We start from the raw sequence: 22,759 nt of genomic DNA, 5'->3' as shown, positions 1-22,759 counted from the left end.
GTCCCACCCGAAACCCCACTTCTGAAAGAAGCTGGGCACAACTGGCTGATCCATTCTCCTGTGTTTTCAAGAACTGCAAGCCCTGTTTTCAGTGTTGAAAACTGACCCCAAGTGACCTGTAGATACAGAGTCAGCACATCGGGTTCAGGGAAGTTGAGCATGAGTTCATGTGTTCCTACCCAGTCCTCCAACCTTTGTACAGACCCAGCCTACCCGGCGCAGTGATGGTGTGTGCCGTGAGGATCAAAGTTATCTCGGTCACAGTGCTCTTACCTAAGCGTCAAAGGAAGAAGTGACATGAAAGGCTGCTCTGGCAAAAGGAATGGGGTGCACAGGGCCACAGGAAAAGGCACTGAAGACAAAAAACTAGGGGAGATTTTTTTAAAAAATGACTAAACATCATTCTTGATGTTCACCTAGAAGCAGATTACACAACCCCACATCAGAGTATCCTCACAGAGTCCATCTTCTCCGTGATTACAACCAGGGGACAAAACTCAGCTTTTTCCGTCCTATTTTCCTACTACAGGTCACTCCCAAAGAATCCAGTTCTCTGAGAAACAGTCTACGGCTGATGGCACCACAGTCTGGCTCATCATTTTATTCTAGTTTAGCTTTGAAACATTAATTTCAGGGAAGCACGTGTACAATTCTCTCAGCTGCGTACAGACCAGAATGCCTCACCCTCCAGCACTCCAATTAAAGGATAATTCTTAGATGTTCCCCCACCACATCACCTCTTTGTAAGTAAAACAAGTAAGCCCCTATGTCAGCAGCTTTCTCCTCTAGCCACCCAGAAGAAGGACCAGGTCCCCCAGCTGCTTTGTTCACAACATCCCCGAGCGTGTTGCCATGCCAACGAGCAACAGGTATAACACAGGCTGATGAATTTGGCTCCAGTGGACCCAACCAACAGGAGCCACCAGTCCGCAAAGAGCCATGGTTTGCGCCATGGGCCTCCTCCGCCACCTTCACACACACACATCCCAGCAGGCACACAACCAATGTAAACACCTCACTTGGGGAGGGGGTTGGGGAAGGAAAAACACTTTTAGGATGTAGAGCTCTAAAATGGTATGACACAGATTTAGGCAGAGTAAGATTCCTAAATGATGAATTCATCCAGAGAGAAGTAAGAAAGTCCAAAAACCTAAGAAAAGAATACACTGTTCTGTGCCATATATATATATATATACCTAATACAAACTTAGCTCAGAGTCTCACATAAATTTTCCTGAAATAAAAGCATCTCTGGGCTTCCCTTGCAGTCCAGTGGTTAAGACTCTGTGCTTCCACTGCAGGGGGTGAGGGTGCGATTCCCTGGTCCAGGAACTAAGGTCACATGGCACTCATGGTGCGGCCAAAAAACAAAAAGCATCTCTGCCCTTAGCAGTTAGCAACTGGCCCTAGAATTATGAATTAAAAAATGATGAGTCTTGGGCTTCCCTGGTGGTGCAGTGGTTAAGAACCCACCTGTCGATGCAAGGGACACGGGTTCAAGGCCTGGTCCGGGAAGATCCCACATGCTGTGGAGCAACTAAGCCCACGAGCCACAACTACTGAAGCCCGCGCACCTAGAGCCCGTGCTCTGCAACAAGAGAAGCCACCGCAACGAGAAGCCCATGCACCGCAACAAAGAGTAGCCCCCGCTCACCGCAACTAGAGAAAGCCGGCGTGCAGCAACGAAGACCCAACACGGCCAAAAATAAAATAAAATAAATTAATTAAAAAAAAATGATGAGTCTCTGCTGGTGGGAACATAACAAGATTATCATTTTTGGAGGGAAGTTTGGCAATATCTATTGACATTTAAAGTCACCCCATTTTTACAAACACACATACTCCTTAGTACAATTTTTCTCCATCTGGAAACTGTCTCAGTGTAAGGCTATGAAGGACATTCGCTGTCTATATTGCACATTTCTGTAAGAGACTTTTTATAATGAGCATTTAATAATTTTGTAAACAGAAAAAATACATTTTTATAAAAAACAGTCATTTCTCCATTTCAATTTTCAAATGAATCTGACATATAGTAAAAAGTTAAATCTAAAATTGTATCATCATTTGACAAACCATGTGTCAGAGCCATGGAGGACTTGTGTGTTATGTTCACTGCTATAGGCCTAACACCTCAAATAGTGCCTGATATATCACAGGTAATCAACATCTGTTAAATGAATACATTTAAAAGCTCAAAAATGTTCCAGTTCTTCCACTTCTAAGAATTCATTATGCAAAAATATTTGTCTAATCGCTGAAAGATAAAGAACAAGGCTAATCATTGCAGCAGAATTCAAAACAGTAAAAGGCTGCAAACAACATAATTTTTTTCAATAATATTGGATACTGGGGTATTGTCATTTTTAAAAAGAATGAGGTTTTAAAAAAAGGAATGAGGTAGATCTTTACATAGTGCTATAGAAAGACATCATGTTAAGTTATAAAAAGCAAGACTCAGAACAACATGACTAGTTTCATCTTAATTCTGTGTTTTAAATTTAAATAGTAAAAAATTCCTGCTATTTTAAGTAAAAAAAAAAATCTAGGTAATAAATGTTTTTATATGTGAAGAAAAGTATCTGGAGAATATATACTACACCACTAGCAGTAATTTTTTTGTCTCAGTGTAAGGCTATGAGGAATGTTCACTATTATACTGAGTATTTCTATAAGAGTTTTTTTTTTAACATCTCTATTGAAGTATAATTGCTTTACAATGTTGTGTTAGTTTCTGCAGTATAACAAAGTGAATCAGCTATACGTATACATGTATCCCCATATCCCCTCCCTCTTGTGTCTCCCTCCCACCCTCCTTATCCCAGCTCTCTAGGTGGTCACAAAGCACCGAGCTGATCTCCCTGTGCCATGCAGCTGCTTCCCACTAGCTATTTATTTTACATTTGGTAGCATATGTAAGTCCATGCCACTCTCTCACTTCATCCCAGCTTACCCTTCCCCCTCCCCGTGTCCTCAAGTCCATTCTCTACGTCTGTGTCTTTATTCCTGTCCTGCCCCTAGGTTCTTCAGAACCATTTTTTTTTTTTTAGATTCCATATATATGTGTTAGCATACGGTATCTGTTTTTCTCCTTCTGATATAAGAGTATTTTTTAAAATAATGAGCACTTAGTAATTTTGTAAACAGAATAAAATATTTTTATAAAAAGTCATTTCTCCATTTCACTTTTTTCTCATTTTAATTTTTAAATGAATCTGACATGTAAGTTAAATCCCACAGCACTAACCTGAGGTCCCCGGGCCTGGGGTGCTTTGGTGAAAGGCACACAGTGCTAGTGCCTGAGCTGGGACTCAGGTCCCCTGACACCACACCCTCCACCCCATCCAGGGCTCTCCTCCTTCCTAAAGCATGAGGAAGCAGATGTTGCCAGGGCAGCTGGGCCCTCTGGAACCATGAAAAGTCCCACAATTACAGAAGCCTCTATTAGGGGGGAAAAAAAAAAGTTGCTTAAGAGCTACATTTTTATGAACTTGAAATGTTCCATGAGTTTAACAAGTAAATGTTCTGGATTTGCCAAGCAGTTCTGATTTCAAATAGTCTATCTCCTAAGTACGCGTGAACTTTATTGAACTCGGATCCTAATGTTCAAAGGGTTAAGGAAGGATCAATTCAGAGTCACCGGCATGTCCTAAAATGTAAGGCTTGTCTGGCAACAAGCACCTCATACATCTCATGAATTGTTTACAAACTCATACCACTCAGGAGTTTCGCCTGCCTTACTCATGCTGACTGCAGTCAAGGTTGCTACTTCCAGGTGCTGAAGTACATTCCTTTCACCTCAAACCTACCTGTAACGTTTTCAAGTGCTAGACACGAAGGATTTGGGAGAGTTACGATCACTCTGAAGTTCTCAACACTACAACCCAACTGGAAGCCAATATTCTGTTCTCTGAAATGCAGACCACGTTTTTAGACTTGATTAAACTAGGTGGTATGAAAATCATGAGAAGCTCCAGAACTGACCATTCTCTCGAAAGGAAAATGAGAACTCCGTAGAGGGACACAAAGAAAAGAAAGTGGTTTCTTCTGGGTGCACTGCTTTACTAACCGGGACGTTTGGACTTTTTTCCTGATCAAGCCAAACCCACAACCACTCAAAGGGGACTTGTGTAGACAGAACTTGTCAGGGGTTGATGAATCAATGCTTTCTCCCCAAACAGGTAGGCCTGTGAATTACAGCATTGCACAGTGAGGACACTGGATCCCAGAGGGTTAGTTAACTGCTCAGCTTACGTGGAATGTCACAGTTCTCAATGTCACCCTCCGAGACCCTCTCTTCTGAACCTCTGAACCTCAACCCTGTGGGGGCCTACAGGGTGGGCTGTTATCACCATCTGGGCTACTGAGTAGGAAACAGAGGCTCCAAGAAGTTGTGTCCTGCCAAGATGCCAAGGTTCCAACCGAGGACTACCCATTCCAGACCTGTCTCCCTTGGTCTTAGCACTATTCCCTACTTTGGCCAAGCTCAGAAGGAAGGCTGTATTTTGTCGGTCTAAGAGAGGAGGCAGCCACGTTCTTTGAAATGGCCCCAAACTTCTCAGTACTGGTCACCGGCTCACGCAATGGTGACTCTCATCGAGAAATGAAAAGCAAAAAGTCGAGGTCAAGTGCCCCCGCCGCCCAGAAGACTTCCACCTCTTTCCCAATTGCTCCCACGAGCTAAGGGTGTCACGGTTGCCCAGCAGAGCCCGGCAAAGCACCTGCCAAGGCACCTGCCTGCGAGGAGCACTATCCCCCAGGGATGCCGCCGGCACGCACAACGTTTCCCAGGAGAGGCCGGGCTGGCGGGCTCGACTGAGCCCACCTGATGCTGCGAGATCAGATTCGGGTCCCACCCACACTCATCGAGCGCGTCCTACGTGAGTGAACCCAATAAGTGGCCGCCTCCTGAGGCCCACTGTACAGACGGGGAACCTGAGGCTCAGAGAGGAAAAGTGGCTTAGCCCAAGGGTGGCGGCGTGGGGTCTGGAGCCCTCTCACGCCGAGACCCGAGCCTCCGCGGAAGGGCCGGTAGGGCGCCTTCGGCCGTGGAAACGACGACCCTCAAGCCTCCGCGAGAGGTCAGCTCGAGGGGAAGGGCCACCCTAAGAAGGGCCGAAATGGGAGCCGCGCTTTCCGCGTCTGGCGAATTGGGCAGTGACCCGGCCCAAGAGCCCGCCCCCATGCCGAGGGCCAGGGCGGCCGAGGCGGCCAGAAGGCGTCGGGCCCCGGAGCCCGGGCACCCAGAGTCCTGGCGACCGGACCCCGCCAACCCAGCACCAGCGAACGCACGTACTCACCACGGTCGGCCGGCTGCAGTACGGACACCTGAGCAGGACGCAGGCCCACACCACTGAGGCGCTACCACCGCCCGCGCCGGCTGCGGGGGTGGGAGCGTGGCCGACGGCGGCGCCGCTCCGCCTAACCCGGCCGTGCGCTTGTTTCTGGGGCCAGGCTTCCCCCCTGCGAATCCGCGCTCTTGGTACGGCCCTGAAGGCCACGCCCCCTTAGAGTCCCAGCTCAGCAGAGGGACCCCGGAGCCCCGCGCTTAGTCCCGGAGGGGGCGGGAGTCCCCTCACGCCTTTGACAGTTCCGTGGGGGCAGTAGCCGTGAGCCGCGCCTTCTGGCCTCCTGCTGCCGGCCGCCGCTCGCGTGTGTTCGCGACTCTTTCTCCTCCACGATCCTCAGTGCCCTCGCCTGAAAATGGCGAACCTGCATGAACAGAGTGTCGGGGTCCCTCCAGCCTGGGACTGGAATGCTGGCCTGCTTGGGTCGGGGGGCAGGAAGTGAGCAGGCAGGGGACAAGGACTGGACCGAAGAGGCAGGAGGGGGCAGAAGGCACTTCAGGTTTGGAAAGATAGGCTGTCTTGGTCGGGGGTAAGAAGCCCACCTTTTCCTCCTGCCGTGGTTCCTATATTACAGGATTATGAGGATTAGATGATATAACTCATGTTCATAAATAATTTAGCTCAGTGCGATAGTAAGTGCTCTAGAAATGTAAGTTGTTGTTGTTGTTGTTATTATTATTATTACAGGCTCTGCTGCGAATTCCTTTTGGAACAGTGGGAAACTCACTTCATTCAGAACCCGTTCTCCATCTTTAAAAATGGGACCCACCAACGACAACCAATTACTTTGAAAATACTAAAGGCCTATATAAGGAGAGGATTATTCCCGTGGCCCCAGTTTTAGGGTTCCATCGTTCCAGTCTGTCAGGAACATGTCTGATTCACCCCATTGAATCAGTCCCTTCAACAGGTTGGATGAATACAGTAGCCCTCAGGGTGGGGCGTACCCCTGTCTAACTAAGTGACTGAATGTGTAACTCCTATGCTAGGCCCTCAAGAGAGCAGTAGGGAAATTCATCCCCCAGATCTCTGATACTCCCTGTCACCTTTTCACCACCTTGCTGAACAATCTTCCCTGTGTGTCCCAGAGAGGCTTCAAACTTTGCCTCTGAATCCTTGCACCCTGCTTCTGTGAAGCCAGAACACATACCACTGAATTCTCTCTCTCTGCTAATAGCATCTCTGAGGCAGGAGACAGGCATCTTCTTTTACTTTTTACCATTAAACCAGTAGCTGAGTACTAGGGATTCTATCTCCAGGACCACCCTCCCCCTTTCTCATCTTTCTTGCTCTCCCTACCCTAGTTTAGGCCTACCTGGGATCACCTTTCACCTGGATGATCTCAGCAGTTCCTGACTCGAATGCCACCTCCAGTTTCTTCTATACCTATACCAGGGAAACTTCCTCTTATACTGCTCTGCTCAGTGCCCTACCTTCCTGTCCCTTAAGCTTTCCTCCTCAAAACATACTCTCACTAGCCAGCTGGGGAAAAAAAATGTAAGTTGGAGACACATCTCACACCTTACATTAATATAAACTCCTGATAGATAAAAGATGTAAACAATTTTTAAAAAGAGAAGAAAAAGGAAAAGTCTTACAAGAAACCATGGGAGAATTGTGTTAATCTCCAAGAAGACTTTCTGAGTTAGAAGCGATAAATGACAGAAAACTACTACAAACCCCAGAAGCCATAAATGACTGAGAAAACCACTACATAAAGATCAAAACTTGGGACTTCCCTGGTGGCACAGTGGTTAAGAATCCGCCTGCCAATGCAGGGGACAAGGGTTCGATCCCTGGTCCAGGAAGATCCCACATGCCGCAGAGCAACTAAGCCCGTGTGCCACAACTACTGAGCCTGAGCTCTAGAGCCCACATGCCACAACTACTGAGTCTGCGTGCCGCAACTACTGAAGCCCACGTGCCTAGAAGCCTGTGCACCACAACAAGAGAAGCCACCGCGATGAGAAGCCTGCACACTGCAACAAAGGATAGCCCCCGCTCGCCACAACTAGAGGAAGCTTGCGCACAGCAACGAAGACCCAAAGCGGCCAAAATTTTTAAAAAAAGGTAAACTGATTAAAAATCAAAACTTGATGTGTAAAAAAAAAAAAAAAAACTTGATGTGTGACAAAGATCTACAGGCAAAGTCCAAAGGCAAAGGACAAACCCAGGAGGAAATATTTGCCTAATAAACAGCCTCTACTAATTAATAAGAAAAAGACATTAATATAAAGGGGCAAAAGATAGGAATCATCAGTTCACAGAAGAAAAAATACAAATGGCTCTTAACCATATGAAAAGTTATTCAACCCCACACGTAGAAAAAATGCAAATTAAAAGTTGACCAAGGGCTTCCCTGGTGGCGCAGTGGTTGAGAGTCTGCCTGCCGATGCAGCGGACACGGGTTCGTACCCTGGTCCGGGAAGATCCCACATGCCGCGGAGCGGCTGGGCCCGTGAGCCATGGCCGCTGAGCCTGCGCGTCCGGAGGCTGTGCTCCGCAACGGGAGAGGCCACAACAGTGAGAGGCCCGCGTACCGCAAAAAAAAAAAAAAAAAAGTTGACCAAGATACTGCTTTTCACCTACAATGATGACAAAATCTGATGACACAGGGTCGGTGGAGCTGTGTGGAAAAAGACACTGTCATTCATTGTTTCCCCATCCAAACATGAATATCATCCAGCTATAAAGAAGACAAATAAGGAAGCTCATTGCTGATACAGAACAATCTCTCAGATAAATTGATGAACTAAAAGTACAAGGTGATGGCCAATACAAGGCAGAGAATGCTACTGTTGGTGTTTTTAAAAGCATTGCAGTGGGGGAAAGTGGGGGAAAAAATGTACATACTGTGTATATATATTTGGTTGTATGTGTATGACCTCTGTGGAAAGAAAAAAAGAGATAGCGTTGGTTGTCTCTAGAGGACTGGGAGAACTGGGACCAAGGGCAAGGGAAGCGTCACTGTACACCCTTTGTATCTTTCACATTTTGTGCCTTATGAATGTTTTATTTATTCTAAGTCAAATACGTAAATACTTTTAAAAATACTCAAACAACCTTGTCGCTGGCCAAAGAACCAGCCTTTTACTGGCTCCCAATAGGTAAAGAACAGTGACTATCCACTTCATTTTTCTTAAATCAAAATTCAGCACGTGTGGGGTTACAGACAACAGTTTCCTGCCAACTCCCCTCTGTTACGCCTCGTCGTCACTGCCCGGAAAGAATCACTTCTTACCTCGTTTCGCACTTGCTTCTGGTCCTTATTTCCATGCTGGTAAAGAAATGTTTGTGTGGCTGCCTGTTGTCCGAAATTTTACCTCTAGAGTTACCTCTAGAGTCCTGCTAATGATGAGTTAGGTTATTAAAACCTCAGCCCGCCTCCCCTGCCCACATGTCAACATAATTATTTATATACCTATTTTACTTCCTCTGTTAATCATTTTTATAATGGAAATAATAGCCTTGGACCTTTATTTCTTGAGCCATCCCCTGCAAGCAGTATCTTTTCACGCCATACCATGAAGCTCTCAGCATCCTTGCCCTTCCCTTTGCTCTGTCCCCCAGCCTCTGTCTCCCCACTTAGCTGTCTGAACTTCCATATTTTCATTATTGAGCTTGACAACATTTGCATTGTACATATGTTCTTTGCTTTGTCCCTTGAGCCTAGAAGTCCAGCTGTCAAGCAGCACCGACTGTTGTCACATTGTACAGGGGATGCACGGCCAAACCAACCACCCCTATGATTACAGGGCTCGTGCTGTGTGTCCTCTTTCTGAAAGTTCATTTTTTCCCCCCCGGCACAATTTAAAAGAAACAGATCCTCAATCTCTCCAGGGATCTGGTGTATCAAGCTTTTTTCCTGAGACTCCCTCCAAGGTTCTCAGGCACACCCCACCCCCATCCACACTGGTTACTATAAAGGACGAGGCTGATTCCTATCTGTGTTTCGGGTCTCATAAAGGGGCACAGCAGTTTGTGGAATGAGTGGATTGCCTTAGTCTGGAATGCAGGAAGAGCGTTCAAAATCTGGCCCCAATGTATCTTTCCAGCTCGATCTTTATAACCTTCTTCCACAAATTCTACACTGTAGCAAGACTGGATGAATCCAGTTTTGTACATGCTGTGCATTTTTATTCCTCTGAGCCACTAGGAATGTTGTTCTCTTCCATGTTTATATGTCCATCTCCTACCAATGCTTCCACCTCTGGAAGATGCCCTGATCCCTCCAGAAGTGATGGCTCCCTCACTACTGTCCAGCTCTCCAAGGCCCAGAGTATTTCCTACTTTAAATCATGTCTCGTCAGTCTTAAGTGTCTCCGGGGCAGGTCTGTCTCAGAAGCCTCTTCTCTCTCTGCCTCCCAAGCCCCAGGTTCTGCCAGATGCAGGCAGCATGGAGGCATTTGCGGGATGAGCCACAGAGGATTCAGGAAAGGCAGCCTGGAGTCGAGGGGCTTGGGCTTGGGTGAACGAGAATGAGGGTCCAAGGGGCAGGGATGCCAGAGCCGGGGCAGGGATGCCAGAGCCAGGGTTGGAATGAGAGGGAGAGAAGGGAAATGGACTGTGGTCTGGGCAGAACAAGGACTTTGTGACTTGTCCAGGCCACTGCTTTGTTGCTTTTGGAAGGGCTGTGTCCTTCCACTGACCAGAATGGAAGAAGGTTTGTCCAGGTGAAGGTGCGGGTACCACTGCATTAAGGGCTCATCAGGAAGATGTAGTCTTCTAAGGGAGGGATGGGGGCCATCAGGATAGGGCCTTTCTCTGCCATCCCGCACCCTCTTCCCACAAGGTTCTTCTGAATGTGAACAACCTGAAAGCTCAGAGCACCTACAACAGACAGAAAGCTCAGGGGCTGGGGGGCCAGAAACTGACCCCTAAAGCAAAGCTCCTCTCCACAGCAGAAGCTTTTACACATATAACATCCCACAAAGCTAAGGACTGTACCCTGTATCCGTACCTCTTGATTGCCATGATCCCTTGAAGCCTCTCCTTGCTCTATAGAACCAAACGTTCACTGAGCACTTGCAATGGGCTCCCACTTGCTATGGGACAGAAGGGAGGAGCTAATTACCATTTACTGAGCACCAACTAGATCCCGAGCGCTGTACTAAGCAGTCTACAGGTGTTACTGCAAATCTTCTCTCAAAAGTATATTCTATGATTCCCATTTGACAGATGAGTAAACAGAGGCTCAGAGAAGTGAGGAGATGTGTCCCAAGCTCCCCAAGATCCCACAACTAGTAAGTGTTTAAACTGTGACTGGGGCCTGGTACCCACCGGTCAGCGTGTCAAGCACATCCAAACCCTTCCCACTTCACCCCAACCCTGGGAGCCGTCCTTTCCCCCGGGGGAACTCACCCAGCCTAGGAGGGGGGCTTTGTGCCACTCTTGCTTCGGAGTGGTACCATTTCTCATGCTGGTGGAGGCTCCCCCCAGCCCCACCCAGGGCAGTTCTGCCTTGGAGGGTTCAGCCTCTCAGGGCCCCTGTCCCAGTCAGCCTGACTCTTCCCTGCTCCCTCTGACTCCGGCTTCCTCCTTCTCGGGTGCACAGTCTCCAAGATCCGCTTCAAAACCCCTTGCCTTGAGCAGGAACTCACTCCAGGTGTGTTGAAAGGGGCTGCCCTGTCTACTTATAGATCCAGGGATGCGGCAGTCACCAGAGCACAGAGGCACAGAACCTCCATCTGGAAATCAGGAGCCAAATTCTGCTTTGACTGCTAACCAGATGCACGGCCTCCCTGGATAAGAAATCAGTTTCCTTATCAGCAAAATGGGGAGAAAAACCCTGTCCCGCACCCCCTTCTCCCAGGTGTTCTGAGGTTCGTGGTGATGACCAAAGGATGTATTTGTGACGGCAGGGCCGAAGGCAAGGACCCAGGTGAGACTTATTGTCAAAGAGGAGCAGAGGGAGGGAGCCTGAAGACACACTTCCCCAACCTCTAAGCCTCTGGCCAAATCTCATGCCTGATCTCGTGCCTAGGGGGATTCTGAACTTCCTCAAGTTCTCCGATGAGCACTTGGTCTTGCCCCCATTTTACAGATGAGGAAACTAAGGCAGCGAAGTAAAGCAGCTCCATCTGGCTGGTGCACCCAAAGTCTGTTCTTTCTCCATTGATGGGATGGTTCTCTGCCCAAACCTCTTTTACAAAGGGCAGACATCCTAGTTCCCTCTGATGTCAGGGGCAGCTGGCTCAGCCTGCCCAAAGGCTCCCTGGCTGGTCAGGAGCCAGGTCCTTATGAGAAAGAGCAGAGGCCCTGGCTGCGGGGCTTACTAAGCCAGTTGGGTGTGTGGGGGCCTGCTGGCTGCAGGGTGAGCTGGCCAGCGGGGGGCAGCTGTGGATATCCTGTCTGGAGACAGTGTCTGGGGACAACGTGAATTGTTCCCAGGGAACAGCTGAGAGGACGAGAGGGCAGGGGCAGCGGGGAGCTAGAACGAGAAGTCACTGAAACCTGGGGCCTTCCAGAAGGGACAGTGAAAGTATAGGAGATAGCGGAGGCCCTGGCTGAATGTCTCAAAGGGCAGTTCACGGGTCCCCTACATCAGAATCATCCTGGGGCCTATTAAAACTGCCAATTCCTAGGTCATCCCTACCCCCAGCCGTTGGACCAGACTCTCCAGAGGCAAGGCAGAAATTGACATTTTAAACAAGCTTCACTCTTACCCACACTGGAATATGAGAACCACTGCCTTATGGGGTTAACTTGGCCAGAACAGGGGTGAGGGTGGCATGTCCACGGCAAGGCACACCTCAGGTGGATCCAAACACAAAAACAGATAAAGAGGAGGGGGTGGTTGCTTTGAAGGAGAAGCTCAGATGATGACTGGCCTCGCCCCCCCGGGGTGTTAAAATGTCCCCAGACCTTCCTCACAGCCTCCCTGCCACCCCACACTCCTAGTGCTCTAACCTCGTCCAAAGTTCAACAGTTTCAAAGAGGCAGCCCTGAAATGAAAGAACAAACATAGCCCTTGGCAACAGCAGATTGGATTTCCAATCTGGACACCGCCAAGGCCCAGACAGCTGTGTAACCTTGGACGGGTACTGTGGGTCCTTGTAATGCGGCCCCTTGGGGTCTGGGTGAGGATTAAATGGGTTAATGGGCATGAAGTAGCCAAGCGTCTGTTGGTTCTCAGGGACCAGGGTTCCTTCCTCTTTCCTGTTTCCTACATATGAGCCCCTCCCCCGCCCAGCCCCCTTCCCTTTGTTCCTTTCTCTGTTATGCAACGAAAGTTTAAATTATTCCTGGGTTTGGGGCCGCTGCAAAGCCAATGGGAGGGTGGCTCTGTAATGGGAGGTTTTGGAAGCCACGTCTTCCCTGCCTACCTCCGCATTCTTGTCCACGTGCTGCTAGGTCAGGCCCTCTGCCCCCCTCCTCACTATTCCAAGGAGCCGCGTGACTACGTTCCCCATATCGCCTGCCTGCTGCTCCAGCTGTTGACACAGCAACCAGAACCCAGGGACAGCCATTGAGAAAGAGCCTCTGAGGAGGAGCCTGCTTGGCTTCCATCTACATTCAGTGCAACAGCGCTTCCTGAGAGCACCTACCATGGGCCTTAGCAGAAATGGAAATAAGTTAGAGCTGGTCCCTGGCTTTAAGGGGCTGGTGGTCCCAGGATAGAGAATCTACTGGTCTAGTTGAATGATTCTCAAAGTATGGTCCCCAAACCAGGAGCATCAGTATTACCTTTGAATTTGTTCAAAATGCCACATTTCAGGCTCCTTCCAAATTCTACTGAATCAGAAATTCTGGGGGAGAGGGGATCCTGAAATCTGGCTTTTAACAAAAGCCCCCCAGGTGATGCTGATGCAGGCTGAAGTCTGAGGACCACAGATCTAATTAAAACCTCACCCAATCCCAAGAGCTGGGGTCTATTGTTCCTGTATCACAGATGAGGGAACGGAGGCTCTGTCCTGCTCTGTGTGCAGACTAGCTGAGAGCTTATGAAGGGTTTGGATTATCAGGTCCCTCCCGGTGTCAAATTCTACCTGTGTAGCACCTGTGATAAGGTAATGAGCAGATATGCTTTTTCCTGGATCCTGGCTGGAGAAACGTAGAGGTATCTTACACTGTGTCCGGCAGGGTCGGGGTAGAGTGACGATGCAGACAGAAATGAAAACCTTACAACGGGAGCAGAGAAGAGCTGGGAGTAAAGTCAAAAAGAGCAGCAGCCCTGGCGACAACCACCTGCCCCAAATGTGGGGACACTGGGCTGACATAATGCCCCCCAGCCGAGGCCATCCAGGCTTCTAAGCCCGACCCCAATCCTGAGACCTCCTCTCCTGTGTTCACTCACCTGCATGTTAGGTTGGTTTCTTTCCTCGCTTTTGCCCCCTGCAGACTCTCAGGGTCCCCTCTTACACAGCATCTGCCTGAACACCTGCCTCCCTAAATTTGCAATCACCTCTTCAGCAACGAATGACTTCCAGCCTCTCTTTGCCCACATTCCACGACTGGGCACTCACTGCCTTTTCAGGCAGCCCATCCATCTGTGGAAGCTCTGATGGGCTTAAGTTTCCCTTTGAATGAGCTGACATCCATCCCCGTGTAATTTCCACCTTTTACAATATGAGTTAGTCTAATCCCCCGTAACAGAGATTACAGGCTTATTTTAAAGTAAGAATATCTATCCCAATTATTTCCCATGAATCTACCACCCACCTTTGCGGATAAACAAGGCAAGTAGAACATACCAACCCATTACCTTGAAAACAGTAGGAACAACAAGATGAGGTGAAAGCAGAAAGGGGCAGGAGGAAGGACAGGAGGTGGTGGAGGGAAAGATCGCTGACTTGGAGCCTCCGTCTTGCCACTTCCTCCCCAGGAGACACTGGCAGGACCTCAGCAGTTTTCACAGGAGTCCCCTTCAAGAAAAAGAATACGATTTTCCAGAACTTGTTTCCTTTTGTTGAATAAATTCACAGTTGGATGGTTTGTAATGACAGAAAGGTAAAACTCACTTAGTGCATCTTCCGTGATCATTTCACATATATTACTGTTTTCAGCAAATGGGGATCTTGAAAGTTAAGCGACTTAGCTTCGTGGAAATCTGCCTCTGACTCTGGGCCTCAGTTTCTCACCTGTAAAATGGGGGTGAACCTAGCCACCTTCCAAAGTTGGTCTGAGAATTAAACAAGTTAAAGGGAGGGGAAATCATCTGTTGAGATATTATGATGTTCTCTGATCTCTAAAGATGAATGCTTGGAGTCTGGGTATGAGGGAAACTGGTTGATTGTTTCTATTGAGGGGAAGAGGGGCAGAAGTGAATCCCAGCTTAGCGTTCTGCCTGGGGGAGACCACAGCTGGAGCTCTGGGGCAGAACCAGTAGAACCAGTGAGTTTGGAGGACAGCTCTCTAGAAAAAGCCAATGGAACAATCCCCTTGTCGCCCATCACTGTTTTTGGGTTTTGCTTTTCAGGCTTATTTTTCACAGGATTCTTTGCAAAATGGGCCTCAATGCAATTTCTTGGGTGAGGGGATTTGCCCACATTTGGGATCAGAGAGACTTTTCAACCCCAGAGGTAGCTCTCCGGGGCCTGTGAGAGACCCTTCGCTTTCGGGGGTAGTGTCTCACAAGGAAGGAAAGCCTCTTGTGCGGAGCCAGGGGAATGTTAACAGGATTATTTTAATCATTTTAGCAACACTGGCTCTGCCAAGTCTGCCAAGAGAAAAGGATGTGGTAGGTCAGGAAATTAAAACAACTCTGGCCTCATTCCCCAGAACGTGTTTTTCAAGAGGGATGAGTGTCTAGCAGGAGAAGGAAGGAGCCCTAGAAACTCTCTCCTCGCCTTGGGCTGCCCAGCCTGCACGTGGCCACTGGCCCTGCTTTGCAGAGGGTGCCTCCTTTGTCGAGGTCATCCTCCCCCCACCTTTATTTTTTATTTATTTATCTTTTTCGATCAATATTTATTGAGCACTTATTCCCCTTTATTTTTATTTTAAAAATATTTTTTCCTTCGGCCATGCCACGCAGCGTGCGGGATCTTAGTTTCTCGACTAGGGATTGAACCTGCGCCCCTTGCAGTGGAAGCGCGGAGATTTAACCACTGGACCGCCAGGGAAGTTCCCTCCTCCCCTTTTTGAAAGGTTTCCAGAGAACACCCTAACTCCTGGCCTAAGCCGGGTACCTGGGGGCCCCCAGTTCCAGACGCTGCTGGTGCCCACCTCCCGGAGAGTCCAGGAGCCTCCCAGGCTGCAAGTGGCACCCCCATCCATCTCTGCAGGGCTGCTTGCAAAGGAGACTCAGTCTCACTACCTACCCCTTCCTGGGTCTTCCAGAGCAGTGGCTTCCAAGCTATTCGGCAGAGGAATCCCCCAGGCACCGTGCATGCCAAGGAGTCCCATTCAGGAGGCCAGGCGCCGGGCAGGTGCACATATCTGCGTGCTGCTGGTGGTCCAGGAAGCACAGAGCTAGAGAAATTCGGGGTGGTTCTCCAGGGACTCAGCCCCACGCCCTTCACAGGCCAGTCCTCTGCCTCCCCAGCCGTGCAGCCTTGGGCATTCCACTCCCCTTCTCTCCGATAAAAATGCCTGCTCAGCCTGCCTCCGGGGAAGAGAGAAGATGACCATGAAGATCTGGGCCCCACAAGGCCCTGAAAAGTTATCCAAAGTCTCCAGTCCTTGGCCTGGAGGCCCAAGGCTGGAAGTCAGAAATGGCTGCAGGATGGGATGAGGGTGAGAGCAGATGGGGCGGAAGGTGGAGGAGGGCGGGGCACCCACACCCAGTCCCACCACGAACTTAAAGCAGAGATGGTCAGCCCTGAAGAGCCTTCAGGGTCATCACAGGCAACCTCCCCATGGTACAGATGAGAAAACTCAGCCCAGAGAGGTTGAAGCACTTGCCCAAGGTCACAGAGTAAATGAATGGCAGGGCTGTGACTAGAGCCTTCGGTTCAGCACCCGTATCCAGGACATTCCCTGCTGCGCCCCTAGGTCTGGACACGGGTGGGGGTAGGCCCCCCACCCCCAGACTGGGACAGGACAGAGGGCAGGGCACAGCCCAGCCAGCGGCTCTGCATCCTCAACGCCTCCTGCCTTCAGCCGCTCTCACTCGCAGTTTTGGTTGACCTTCCAGGAGCAGGCAGCCTGCTCTCTGCCCTCCTTGCCCTGAACCTGGCTTCCCAGGAGGGCCAAGGAGGGGTGGAGCAGCAAGACTGCCGCCTCCGGCGCTTAGCCTCTGGCCCCCTCCCCCTCCATCCTACCCTGCCCCATGCTGAGAAAGCACCTACCTGGGCAGCTGGAGGTGTGGGAGCCCTGGGCAGGGCCAACCACCTGGGGCAGGTCCTGGGCTGAGGACCGTCCTGCCTTCCCAGGGCTTGAGCCCATGGTGGCCTTTTATGGGACAGAGAGGTATGCCGTGAGGGATTAGGGGTGGAGCCTGGTGTATCTGTATCCTATCTGAGAAATGCCCCCCACCCTGCCCCCGCCAAGTGCCCCTGTGAGGAGCAGCTGAGGCTGGAGCTGATTCCCAGACAGCTTCTGCCCTGGCTGAGGCCCTGGCCCCTTACAAACAGCATAGAAGCCCCATCCAGCCAGGCCCGGGCTTCCTGGGGGGCTGGTCAGGGCCCCGGGGAGTGAGGCCCATTCGGGACACACACCCTCCCCAGCCCCCTGCGGTCCTGTCTTCGGGGGACTCAGACCTTTGCATCAGGGGCCAGACAGATATGACAATTCCCACATACTCTGGGAACTTGAACAAATTATGCCATCTCTGGGCCCAGTTTCTTCACTCTAAGATAGAAATAATAATACTCACTTCATAGGATTGACCCAGGACCTAGCACATAGCTACTCAATCACTATTTGAAGGAATGAATGAATGAATAGAAAGATGACTAGGTTGGGAGGGGTCTGGAGACCCATCCCTAGCAACTTTATTTCCTCAACCTCTCACCTTGCTTGATCTAAACATGCCAAAGTCTCTCCCCATTTCCCAGCTCCATCCATAACTGTTCCCCACATCCTCTCATGGTCAGGCTGTGACTCCCTCTCGCTCTGGCTGGTTGCCTCCCAATAGCCCCTGTGCCCAGGTGGTTTCCCTGATGGCAACTGGCTTAGGAGTGACACATGACCTGGCTCTGGCCAATGAAGCAGGAGGGGAGGTCTTTTGGGAGGCTGCAGGGAGGGAGTTCCTGGCTCCCAAGAGAAAGATACTAGAGGAAATGGCCCCTTTCTGCCTCCGGATATAGTCATGTCCACTGGTGACATAGGAACTCGTGCAGCCTTCTTATGGCCATGAGGGGAACTGGCCCGAGGACAAAGCCAATGATGGGGATCGTACAGCAGAGAGTTCCTGAACTGCTGGTCATACCACACCAACTGCCCACCTGCCTCTGGACTTCTCTCTGTGTGGGTTAATGAAGGTTCTCATTTGTTAAGCCAATTTGAGTTGGGTTTTCTTACTCACAGCTAAACGTGTCCTGTCTGATCTTCTCTCCAGCCCCTACCTGCATCATTCCCAGCACTAGTCAGCAGATGTGCCCAGTCCTGGGCTTTGTTGTAAGGACCCTGAGATGAGCCAGACTCTGTGCCTCCCCTGGGGAAGCTCATAGTTGTGAAGGGAGAGCCTGACAGGTAATTATCAATAGATGGTTGCAACCTTGTGAGCAGAGGCTGAGGGTATCTGGGGAGGGACAGACTAACTGTCCTGGGCAGTTAGAGAAGGGTTATGGGATATGGGTTTTGAAGGATGCCTAGGGGTTTTACAGACAGACAAAAAGAATGTGTTCCAGGCAGAGCTACCAAGGTCAATGAAGGGGTACAACTTTGCTTAGAGAACATTGGTGAAGCTCAAGTTAGGTCCATCGAGGAGTGGTGAGCAGAGGCTGAGTGTCTCGCCCAGGAATCTGTGTATCCTGGGGAGCCAACAAAAGTTTTATGCAATATGTACATTTTGGATTAGAAGAGCCTGGGTGTTCAGGATCGAAGTGACAAGGATCTTACCTGGGTGGGAACAGAGGGGAGAAATGGGGAAACTGGTGAAAGAGGTATTGTAGAAGCCCAATTCTGGGCTTTGGAGACTGAAGGAGAGAGTGAGGGCGAAGGGGGAGGGGAACGTGATGGCCAGATTCCTGGTATACGAGGGAGAAGGGGTAGTTGTATAAATCTTGGAGCAGGGGACTGTGATAGCCAGTCTCCAGGATTGGCCCCCAATGATCCAGCGTCCTGATATTCACGTCATCGTGTAGTCCCCACCTACACTGTACCAGGACTGGCCTACGTGACCAGTAGAATATGCGGAAAGAATGATTTGTGACTCCCAAAACTGGATCATAAAAGACATCATAGCTTCTGCCTTACTCTCTCTTCCATCACCAGCTCTGGGGGAAAAGCCAGCCGGCACATTGTGGGTACGTTCAAGCAGCCTCATGGAGAGACCTATGTGCTATGGGATGGAGCCCTCTGCCAACAGCCAGCAAGGCACTGGGCTCTCCCACCAACAGCCATATGAGTGGGAAATGGAAACAGATCCTCCAGCCCCAGTCAAACCTTCAGATGACACCTTGGCTATAACCTCAAGAGAGGCCTTGAGCAGAACCGCACTGTGAAGTTGCTCCCAAATTTCTGACCCACAAAAACTGTGAGATAATAAATATCTGTTATTTTAAGCTGCTAGATCTGGGAGTAATTTGTTATACAGCAATAGATAATATTGGGACTTAAGCCATCGAGATCTTATTTTCCTACCTGTCCTTCCTAGAGTGAGGGAAGACTATTATTATCAATGGGAGAGGCACTCCCCAGCCCACATGGTCCACGCCTTCATCCACCTCTCTTTACAGCTTACAGACTATTTTTACATGAGCAAACCTTTCACTGTGGCAACCAACCCCAGGAGGTAGTTATAATCCCTGTTTTACAGAGGGGGAAACTGAGGCTCAGAGAGTTGGAGTGACTTGCTGAAGATTATACAGGTTGTCCGTGGCAGGGCCTGGACCAGAACCAGGTCTGTTCCCAGGCTCTGAGCGGATCCACATCCTACCTGATGTAAAACAAAGAATGTTGCCCACCATCCAGTTCTTCAAGGATCAAGTCATTAGCCACTGCAGTCGCTGACCTACAGTGCAGCCCAAAAGGAATTCAACACCAAGGACAGGATGAGGCCCTCTGTTCTCTGAGAAAACAGGCCACCTAGAGAGTTAGATACATCTCAGGAAGAATTTTAGTGGACCCAGATTGTTGCATGTTCCCAGACATAGAAAAAGCACTAAAACCATCAACTGAGATACCTGTTTCTTGTGACTAGCAGTGACCTTTTACCAAAAGGTATACTTGATTGTATGTATTCTGCAGCCGAAATCATATATACATGTTTCCTGGCTTCTTCCCCACTACCCGTTCAGAGCAGTCTCCTCAAAACTACTGAGAGGCTGTTTCCCGGGCTATAGTGTTCAGTAAGCCCCCTGAATAAAAACTGAAACTTACAACTCTTAGGTTGTGTGTTTTTCTTTTGGGCAACAGTGAGCACACAGTAGGCCCTCAGCACAGCCTGGGACCTGACTGGCCAGGTGAAAAGGCTGGAGAGCCCAGCCACAGGAGCCTGCGCTGAGGGAGCTGCTCCAGCCTCCCAGGACATTTCCAGGATGGTGGCTCTGTTAGTGGTAGCCCTGGCATTTACAATGATCCTGGAAGGCCTGCCTGGGTCAGATGGCAACCCCTGTATTATTAGGTGGCTCTTCAAGGAACCCAGCTTCCTCTCCTTTCTGAGACTCAGCTCCAGGCCTAGGAGCCCTTGAGGCCAGGGACTGAGGGGCTGGTCGCACCCTTTGAGAACCACATGAGCAATGAAGGAGTCAGGGAGGGAGCCCAGGAGCATCCTTAGCTGGGGCTGAAGGAAGCTGGCACTGCATCCCTTGCCTTGGCCTCAAGTTCCACATTTCATCACGGAGCCCTTTATTTTACACCAGATGGGGGGCCATGAAGAAAGAACCCTCAAGGGACTGGCCGGTACACAGGGAGACAGGCAGACACCCGGCAGCCTGCCAAGCAGGACAGGAGGTGCTGTGGGTTGTATGAGAGGCCCTGGAGTGGGAGAAGCAGGGTGGACCCAACACCAACTCGTCAGTACTTCCAACCCACAGGCCAGTGTGGGGAGGGCTGCGTGCTTGCCTCTGCCAGGGGACATGAAGGGCTTGGTCTCAGCACTGCCCTTCTGGAAAGTCTGATCCATTGTTCCCAACATCTCCATATATCCCACTGGTCCTCCTGGTAATGGCTGTTACTCACAGTGGGGCTTCTCTCCAGCCTCACTCTTACACATTCTGCAGCCAGAGAGCCGGTGAGGCTCCCAGAGTCATCTCATCCCATTTTGTCCAAGCTCTGGCCCCAGGAATAGCCTCTCCCCTTGTGGATAAGGCCCCGCCACCCACGCCCACTGAAGAGCCCCTGAACACAGGTGAGGGTGCTTTGTGGAAAATAGCCCTAAGTAGATTTAGCAAATAAAAATACAGGCTACTCAGTTAAATGTGAATTTTAGATAAACAATAAATAGCTTTTAGTATATCACAAATATTACAAGGGACTTACTTATACTTAAAAATTATTCATGATTTATCTGAAATTCAGTTTAACTGAGTATCCTGTATTTTACCTGGCAACTCTAGTACTAAGACTCTGAAGTCACTGCTGTTTCCACCTCCACCTGGGAGTGGCCTTGGTCCTCAGAAATCTTAAGTTAATGGACCCTTACTGGGCCCCGACTCACTGCCAAACACCCTGCTAAACTGGAAGGCCCTGAAGACAAATGGGGCAGGATCCCTTCTCTCAAGTAGGGAAAGGAGACATGCAACCAAATAAATTGTAAAGTACTGGCTATTAGGGAGGCACTCAGCTGCCAGCAACCGAAAACCCAATCAACAATGGCTTAAATGAAGAAGGCTTTGTTTCTCACACAAAACAAGAAGTCCAAGTATGTCTGCTGCTAGCTTTGGCTCAGCAGTTCAATAGTATCAGAACCAAGATTTCTGTAATGTCCTTGACTTTTCCCTCATGGCCTCAAGATGGCTGCCATGGCTCCAGCCATCATATCTGTGTTCAAGATGGAATAAAGAGTGGAAGGCAAAGGTTTTCCAACCCTGCCTGCTGCAATAGATTTATATTCATGTCTTATTGGGCAGAACTGGGTCATACGGCCACCTCTAACTGCAAGGGAGGCTGGAAAAGTAGACCATAGGATTATCATAATCAGATTAGATCCATCCCAATGTACTGCTGGGGCTGGGACCATTGCTTCCCCGCAGGAAGATGAGGGGAGAGGGCATTGGGCAGGCCCAACTGGTCTGCCATGTGTTCCAACAGAGGTTTGCACTAAGTGCTAAGGGAACACCCAAGGATGTAGTGACATGCTCTACCAGAGGGGTGGTAGTCAGGGAAGCCTTCACGGAGGAGGTGGCTTTTGAGCTGAGACTTGTGGGATCATTGGGCATTTGCCGGGAGGAGAAGGGAATTCCAGGCAGGCAGGACAGTGCAAATAACTGCAAGGTAGGCATGGTGACTGCTGCGGCCAGGGGTGGGTGGAGCTCTCAGTGAGGCCATCCTGAAGGGTCTTGATGGCCATACTAAGAATTTTGTGCTTTACCCCAAGAACAGTGTTCTGTCATCTTACTCAATGTCTCAGCGGCATTTGGCCCCTTTGAAGGCCCCTCCACCCTCGCCTTCTGTGGCTTGTGACCCTCTGGTGCTCTCTTCCTCATGTCCTGCTCAGGGTCCTCTGTGAAATCCTGCTCCTCTACCTGGCCAGCCAGGGTCCTCGGTTTAACCCCCCACTGAACCATGTTCATTTACCCCAGAGCACTTGCCGCGGTTGGTAATTAGATATTCATTTGTGTGGCTGTGTGATTACTGGCTTTCTCCCCTCCAGCCTGTAAGCTGATCCTGTGCACCCGCGCCTGGCACATAGCAGACCCTTCCTAAACATCTGTTGAATGAGCTGATGAACAAAGGGTAACGTGTGTGATGGCGGGGGGAGGGGGGAGGGGGGCGGCATCAAAGGGGTGAGAGCTGGGAAGAGCTGTGGCTTGTTTCCTTGTGTTCTGGTCACTCCATTGTCCACTGATCAGAGGGGACAGGAATGGGGGATGAGGTACAGGCAGGCTGGAAAGGGGAGACCAGATAGGATACTTTCGGGTCTTTGGTTCTGCCTCTGAGGACCCCAGACCAGTACGGGTGGGCCCCCAATGAGGCAAAAAGAGATCTGATTCCCCCCTGGTGTTTCTCATCTCTGGGCATCTGGCTTCTTCCTTGCAGGAAGAGGATGGTAACACGCAGCCGCCCCCTCCCCAGCCAGCTTGGGGCAAAGGCGGCCGAGAAAGGGACAGCATGGTTTTCGAGTGGGCCTTCTTCCTGTGTACACAGCTTTCTCACTGCACCGGCGGGTCCACGGTGGGGCCCACTCTCCATCCTCAGAGACCCAG

At 50.0% G+C, this 22,759-nt stretch overlaps 1 protein-coding gene and 1 long non-coding RNA gene across 2 annotated transcripts in view; both read right to left on the bottom strand.

The window, feature by feature from the left end:
* Positions 1-5,438, bottom strand: part of LOC101286608 (NADPH--cytochrome P450 reductase) — a 58,596-nt gene extending 53,158 nt beyond the window's left edge. Inside the window, exon 1 of the mRNA XM_012532721.3 lies at positions 5,301-5,438. The gene's annotated coding sequence lies outside the window, so the exon portion shown is untranslated. The remainder of the gene's footprint in view (positions 1-5,300) is intronic.
* Positions 5,439-12,559: 7,121 nt separating this feature from the next.
* LOC125961504 (uncharacterized) lies at positions 12,560-16,729 on the bottom strand. The gene is made up of 3 exons (XR_007472292.1): positions 16,577-16,729; positions 15,608-15,887; positions 12,560-14,212 (listed from the first exon to the last, which is right to left on the bottom strand). It is a non-coding gene; the product is annotated as an uncharacterized LOC125961504 (long non-coding RNA).
* Positions 16,730-22,759: the final 6,030 nt, after the last annotated feature.

This window comes from Orcinus orca, chromosome 16, assembly GCF_937001465.1.
Source record: "Orcinus orca chromosome 16, mOrcOrc1.1, whole genome shotgun sequence".
Taxonomy (NCBI): Eukaryota; Metazoa; Chordata; class Mammalia; order Artiodactyla; family Delphinidae; genus Orcinus; species Orcinus orca.
This window is presented reverse-complemented; position numbering and strand designations above follow the sequence as displayed.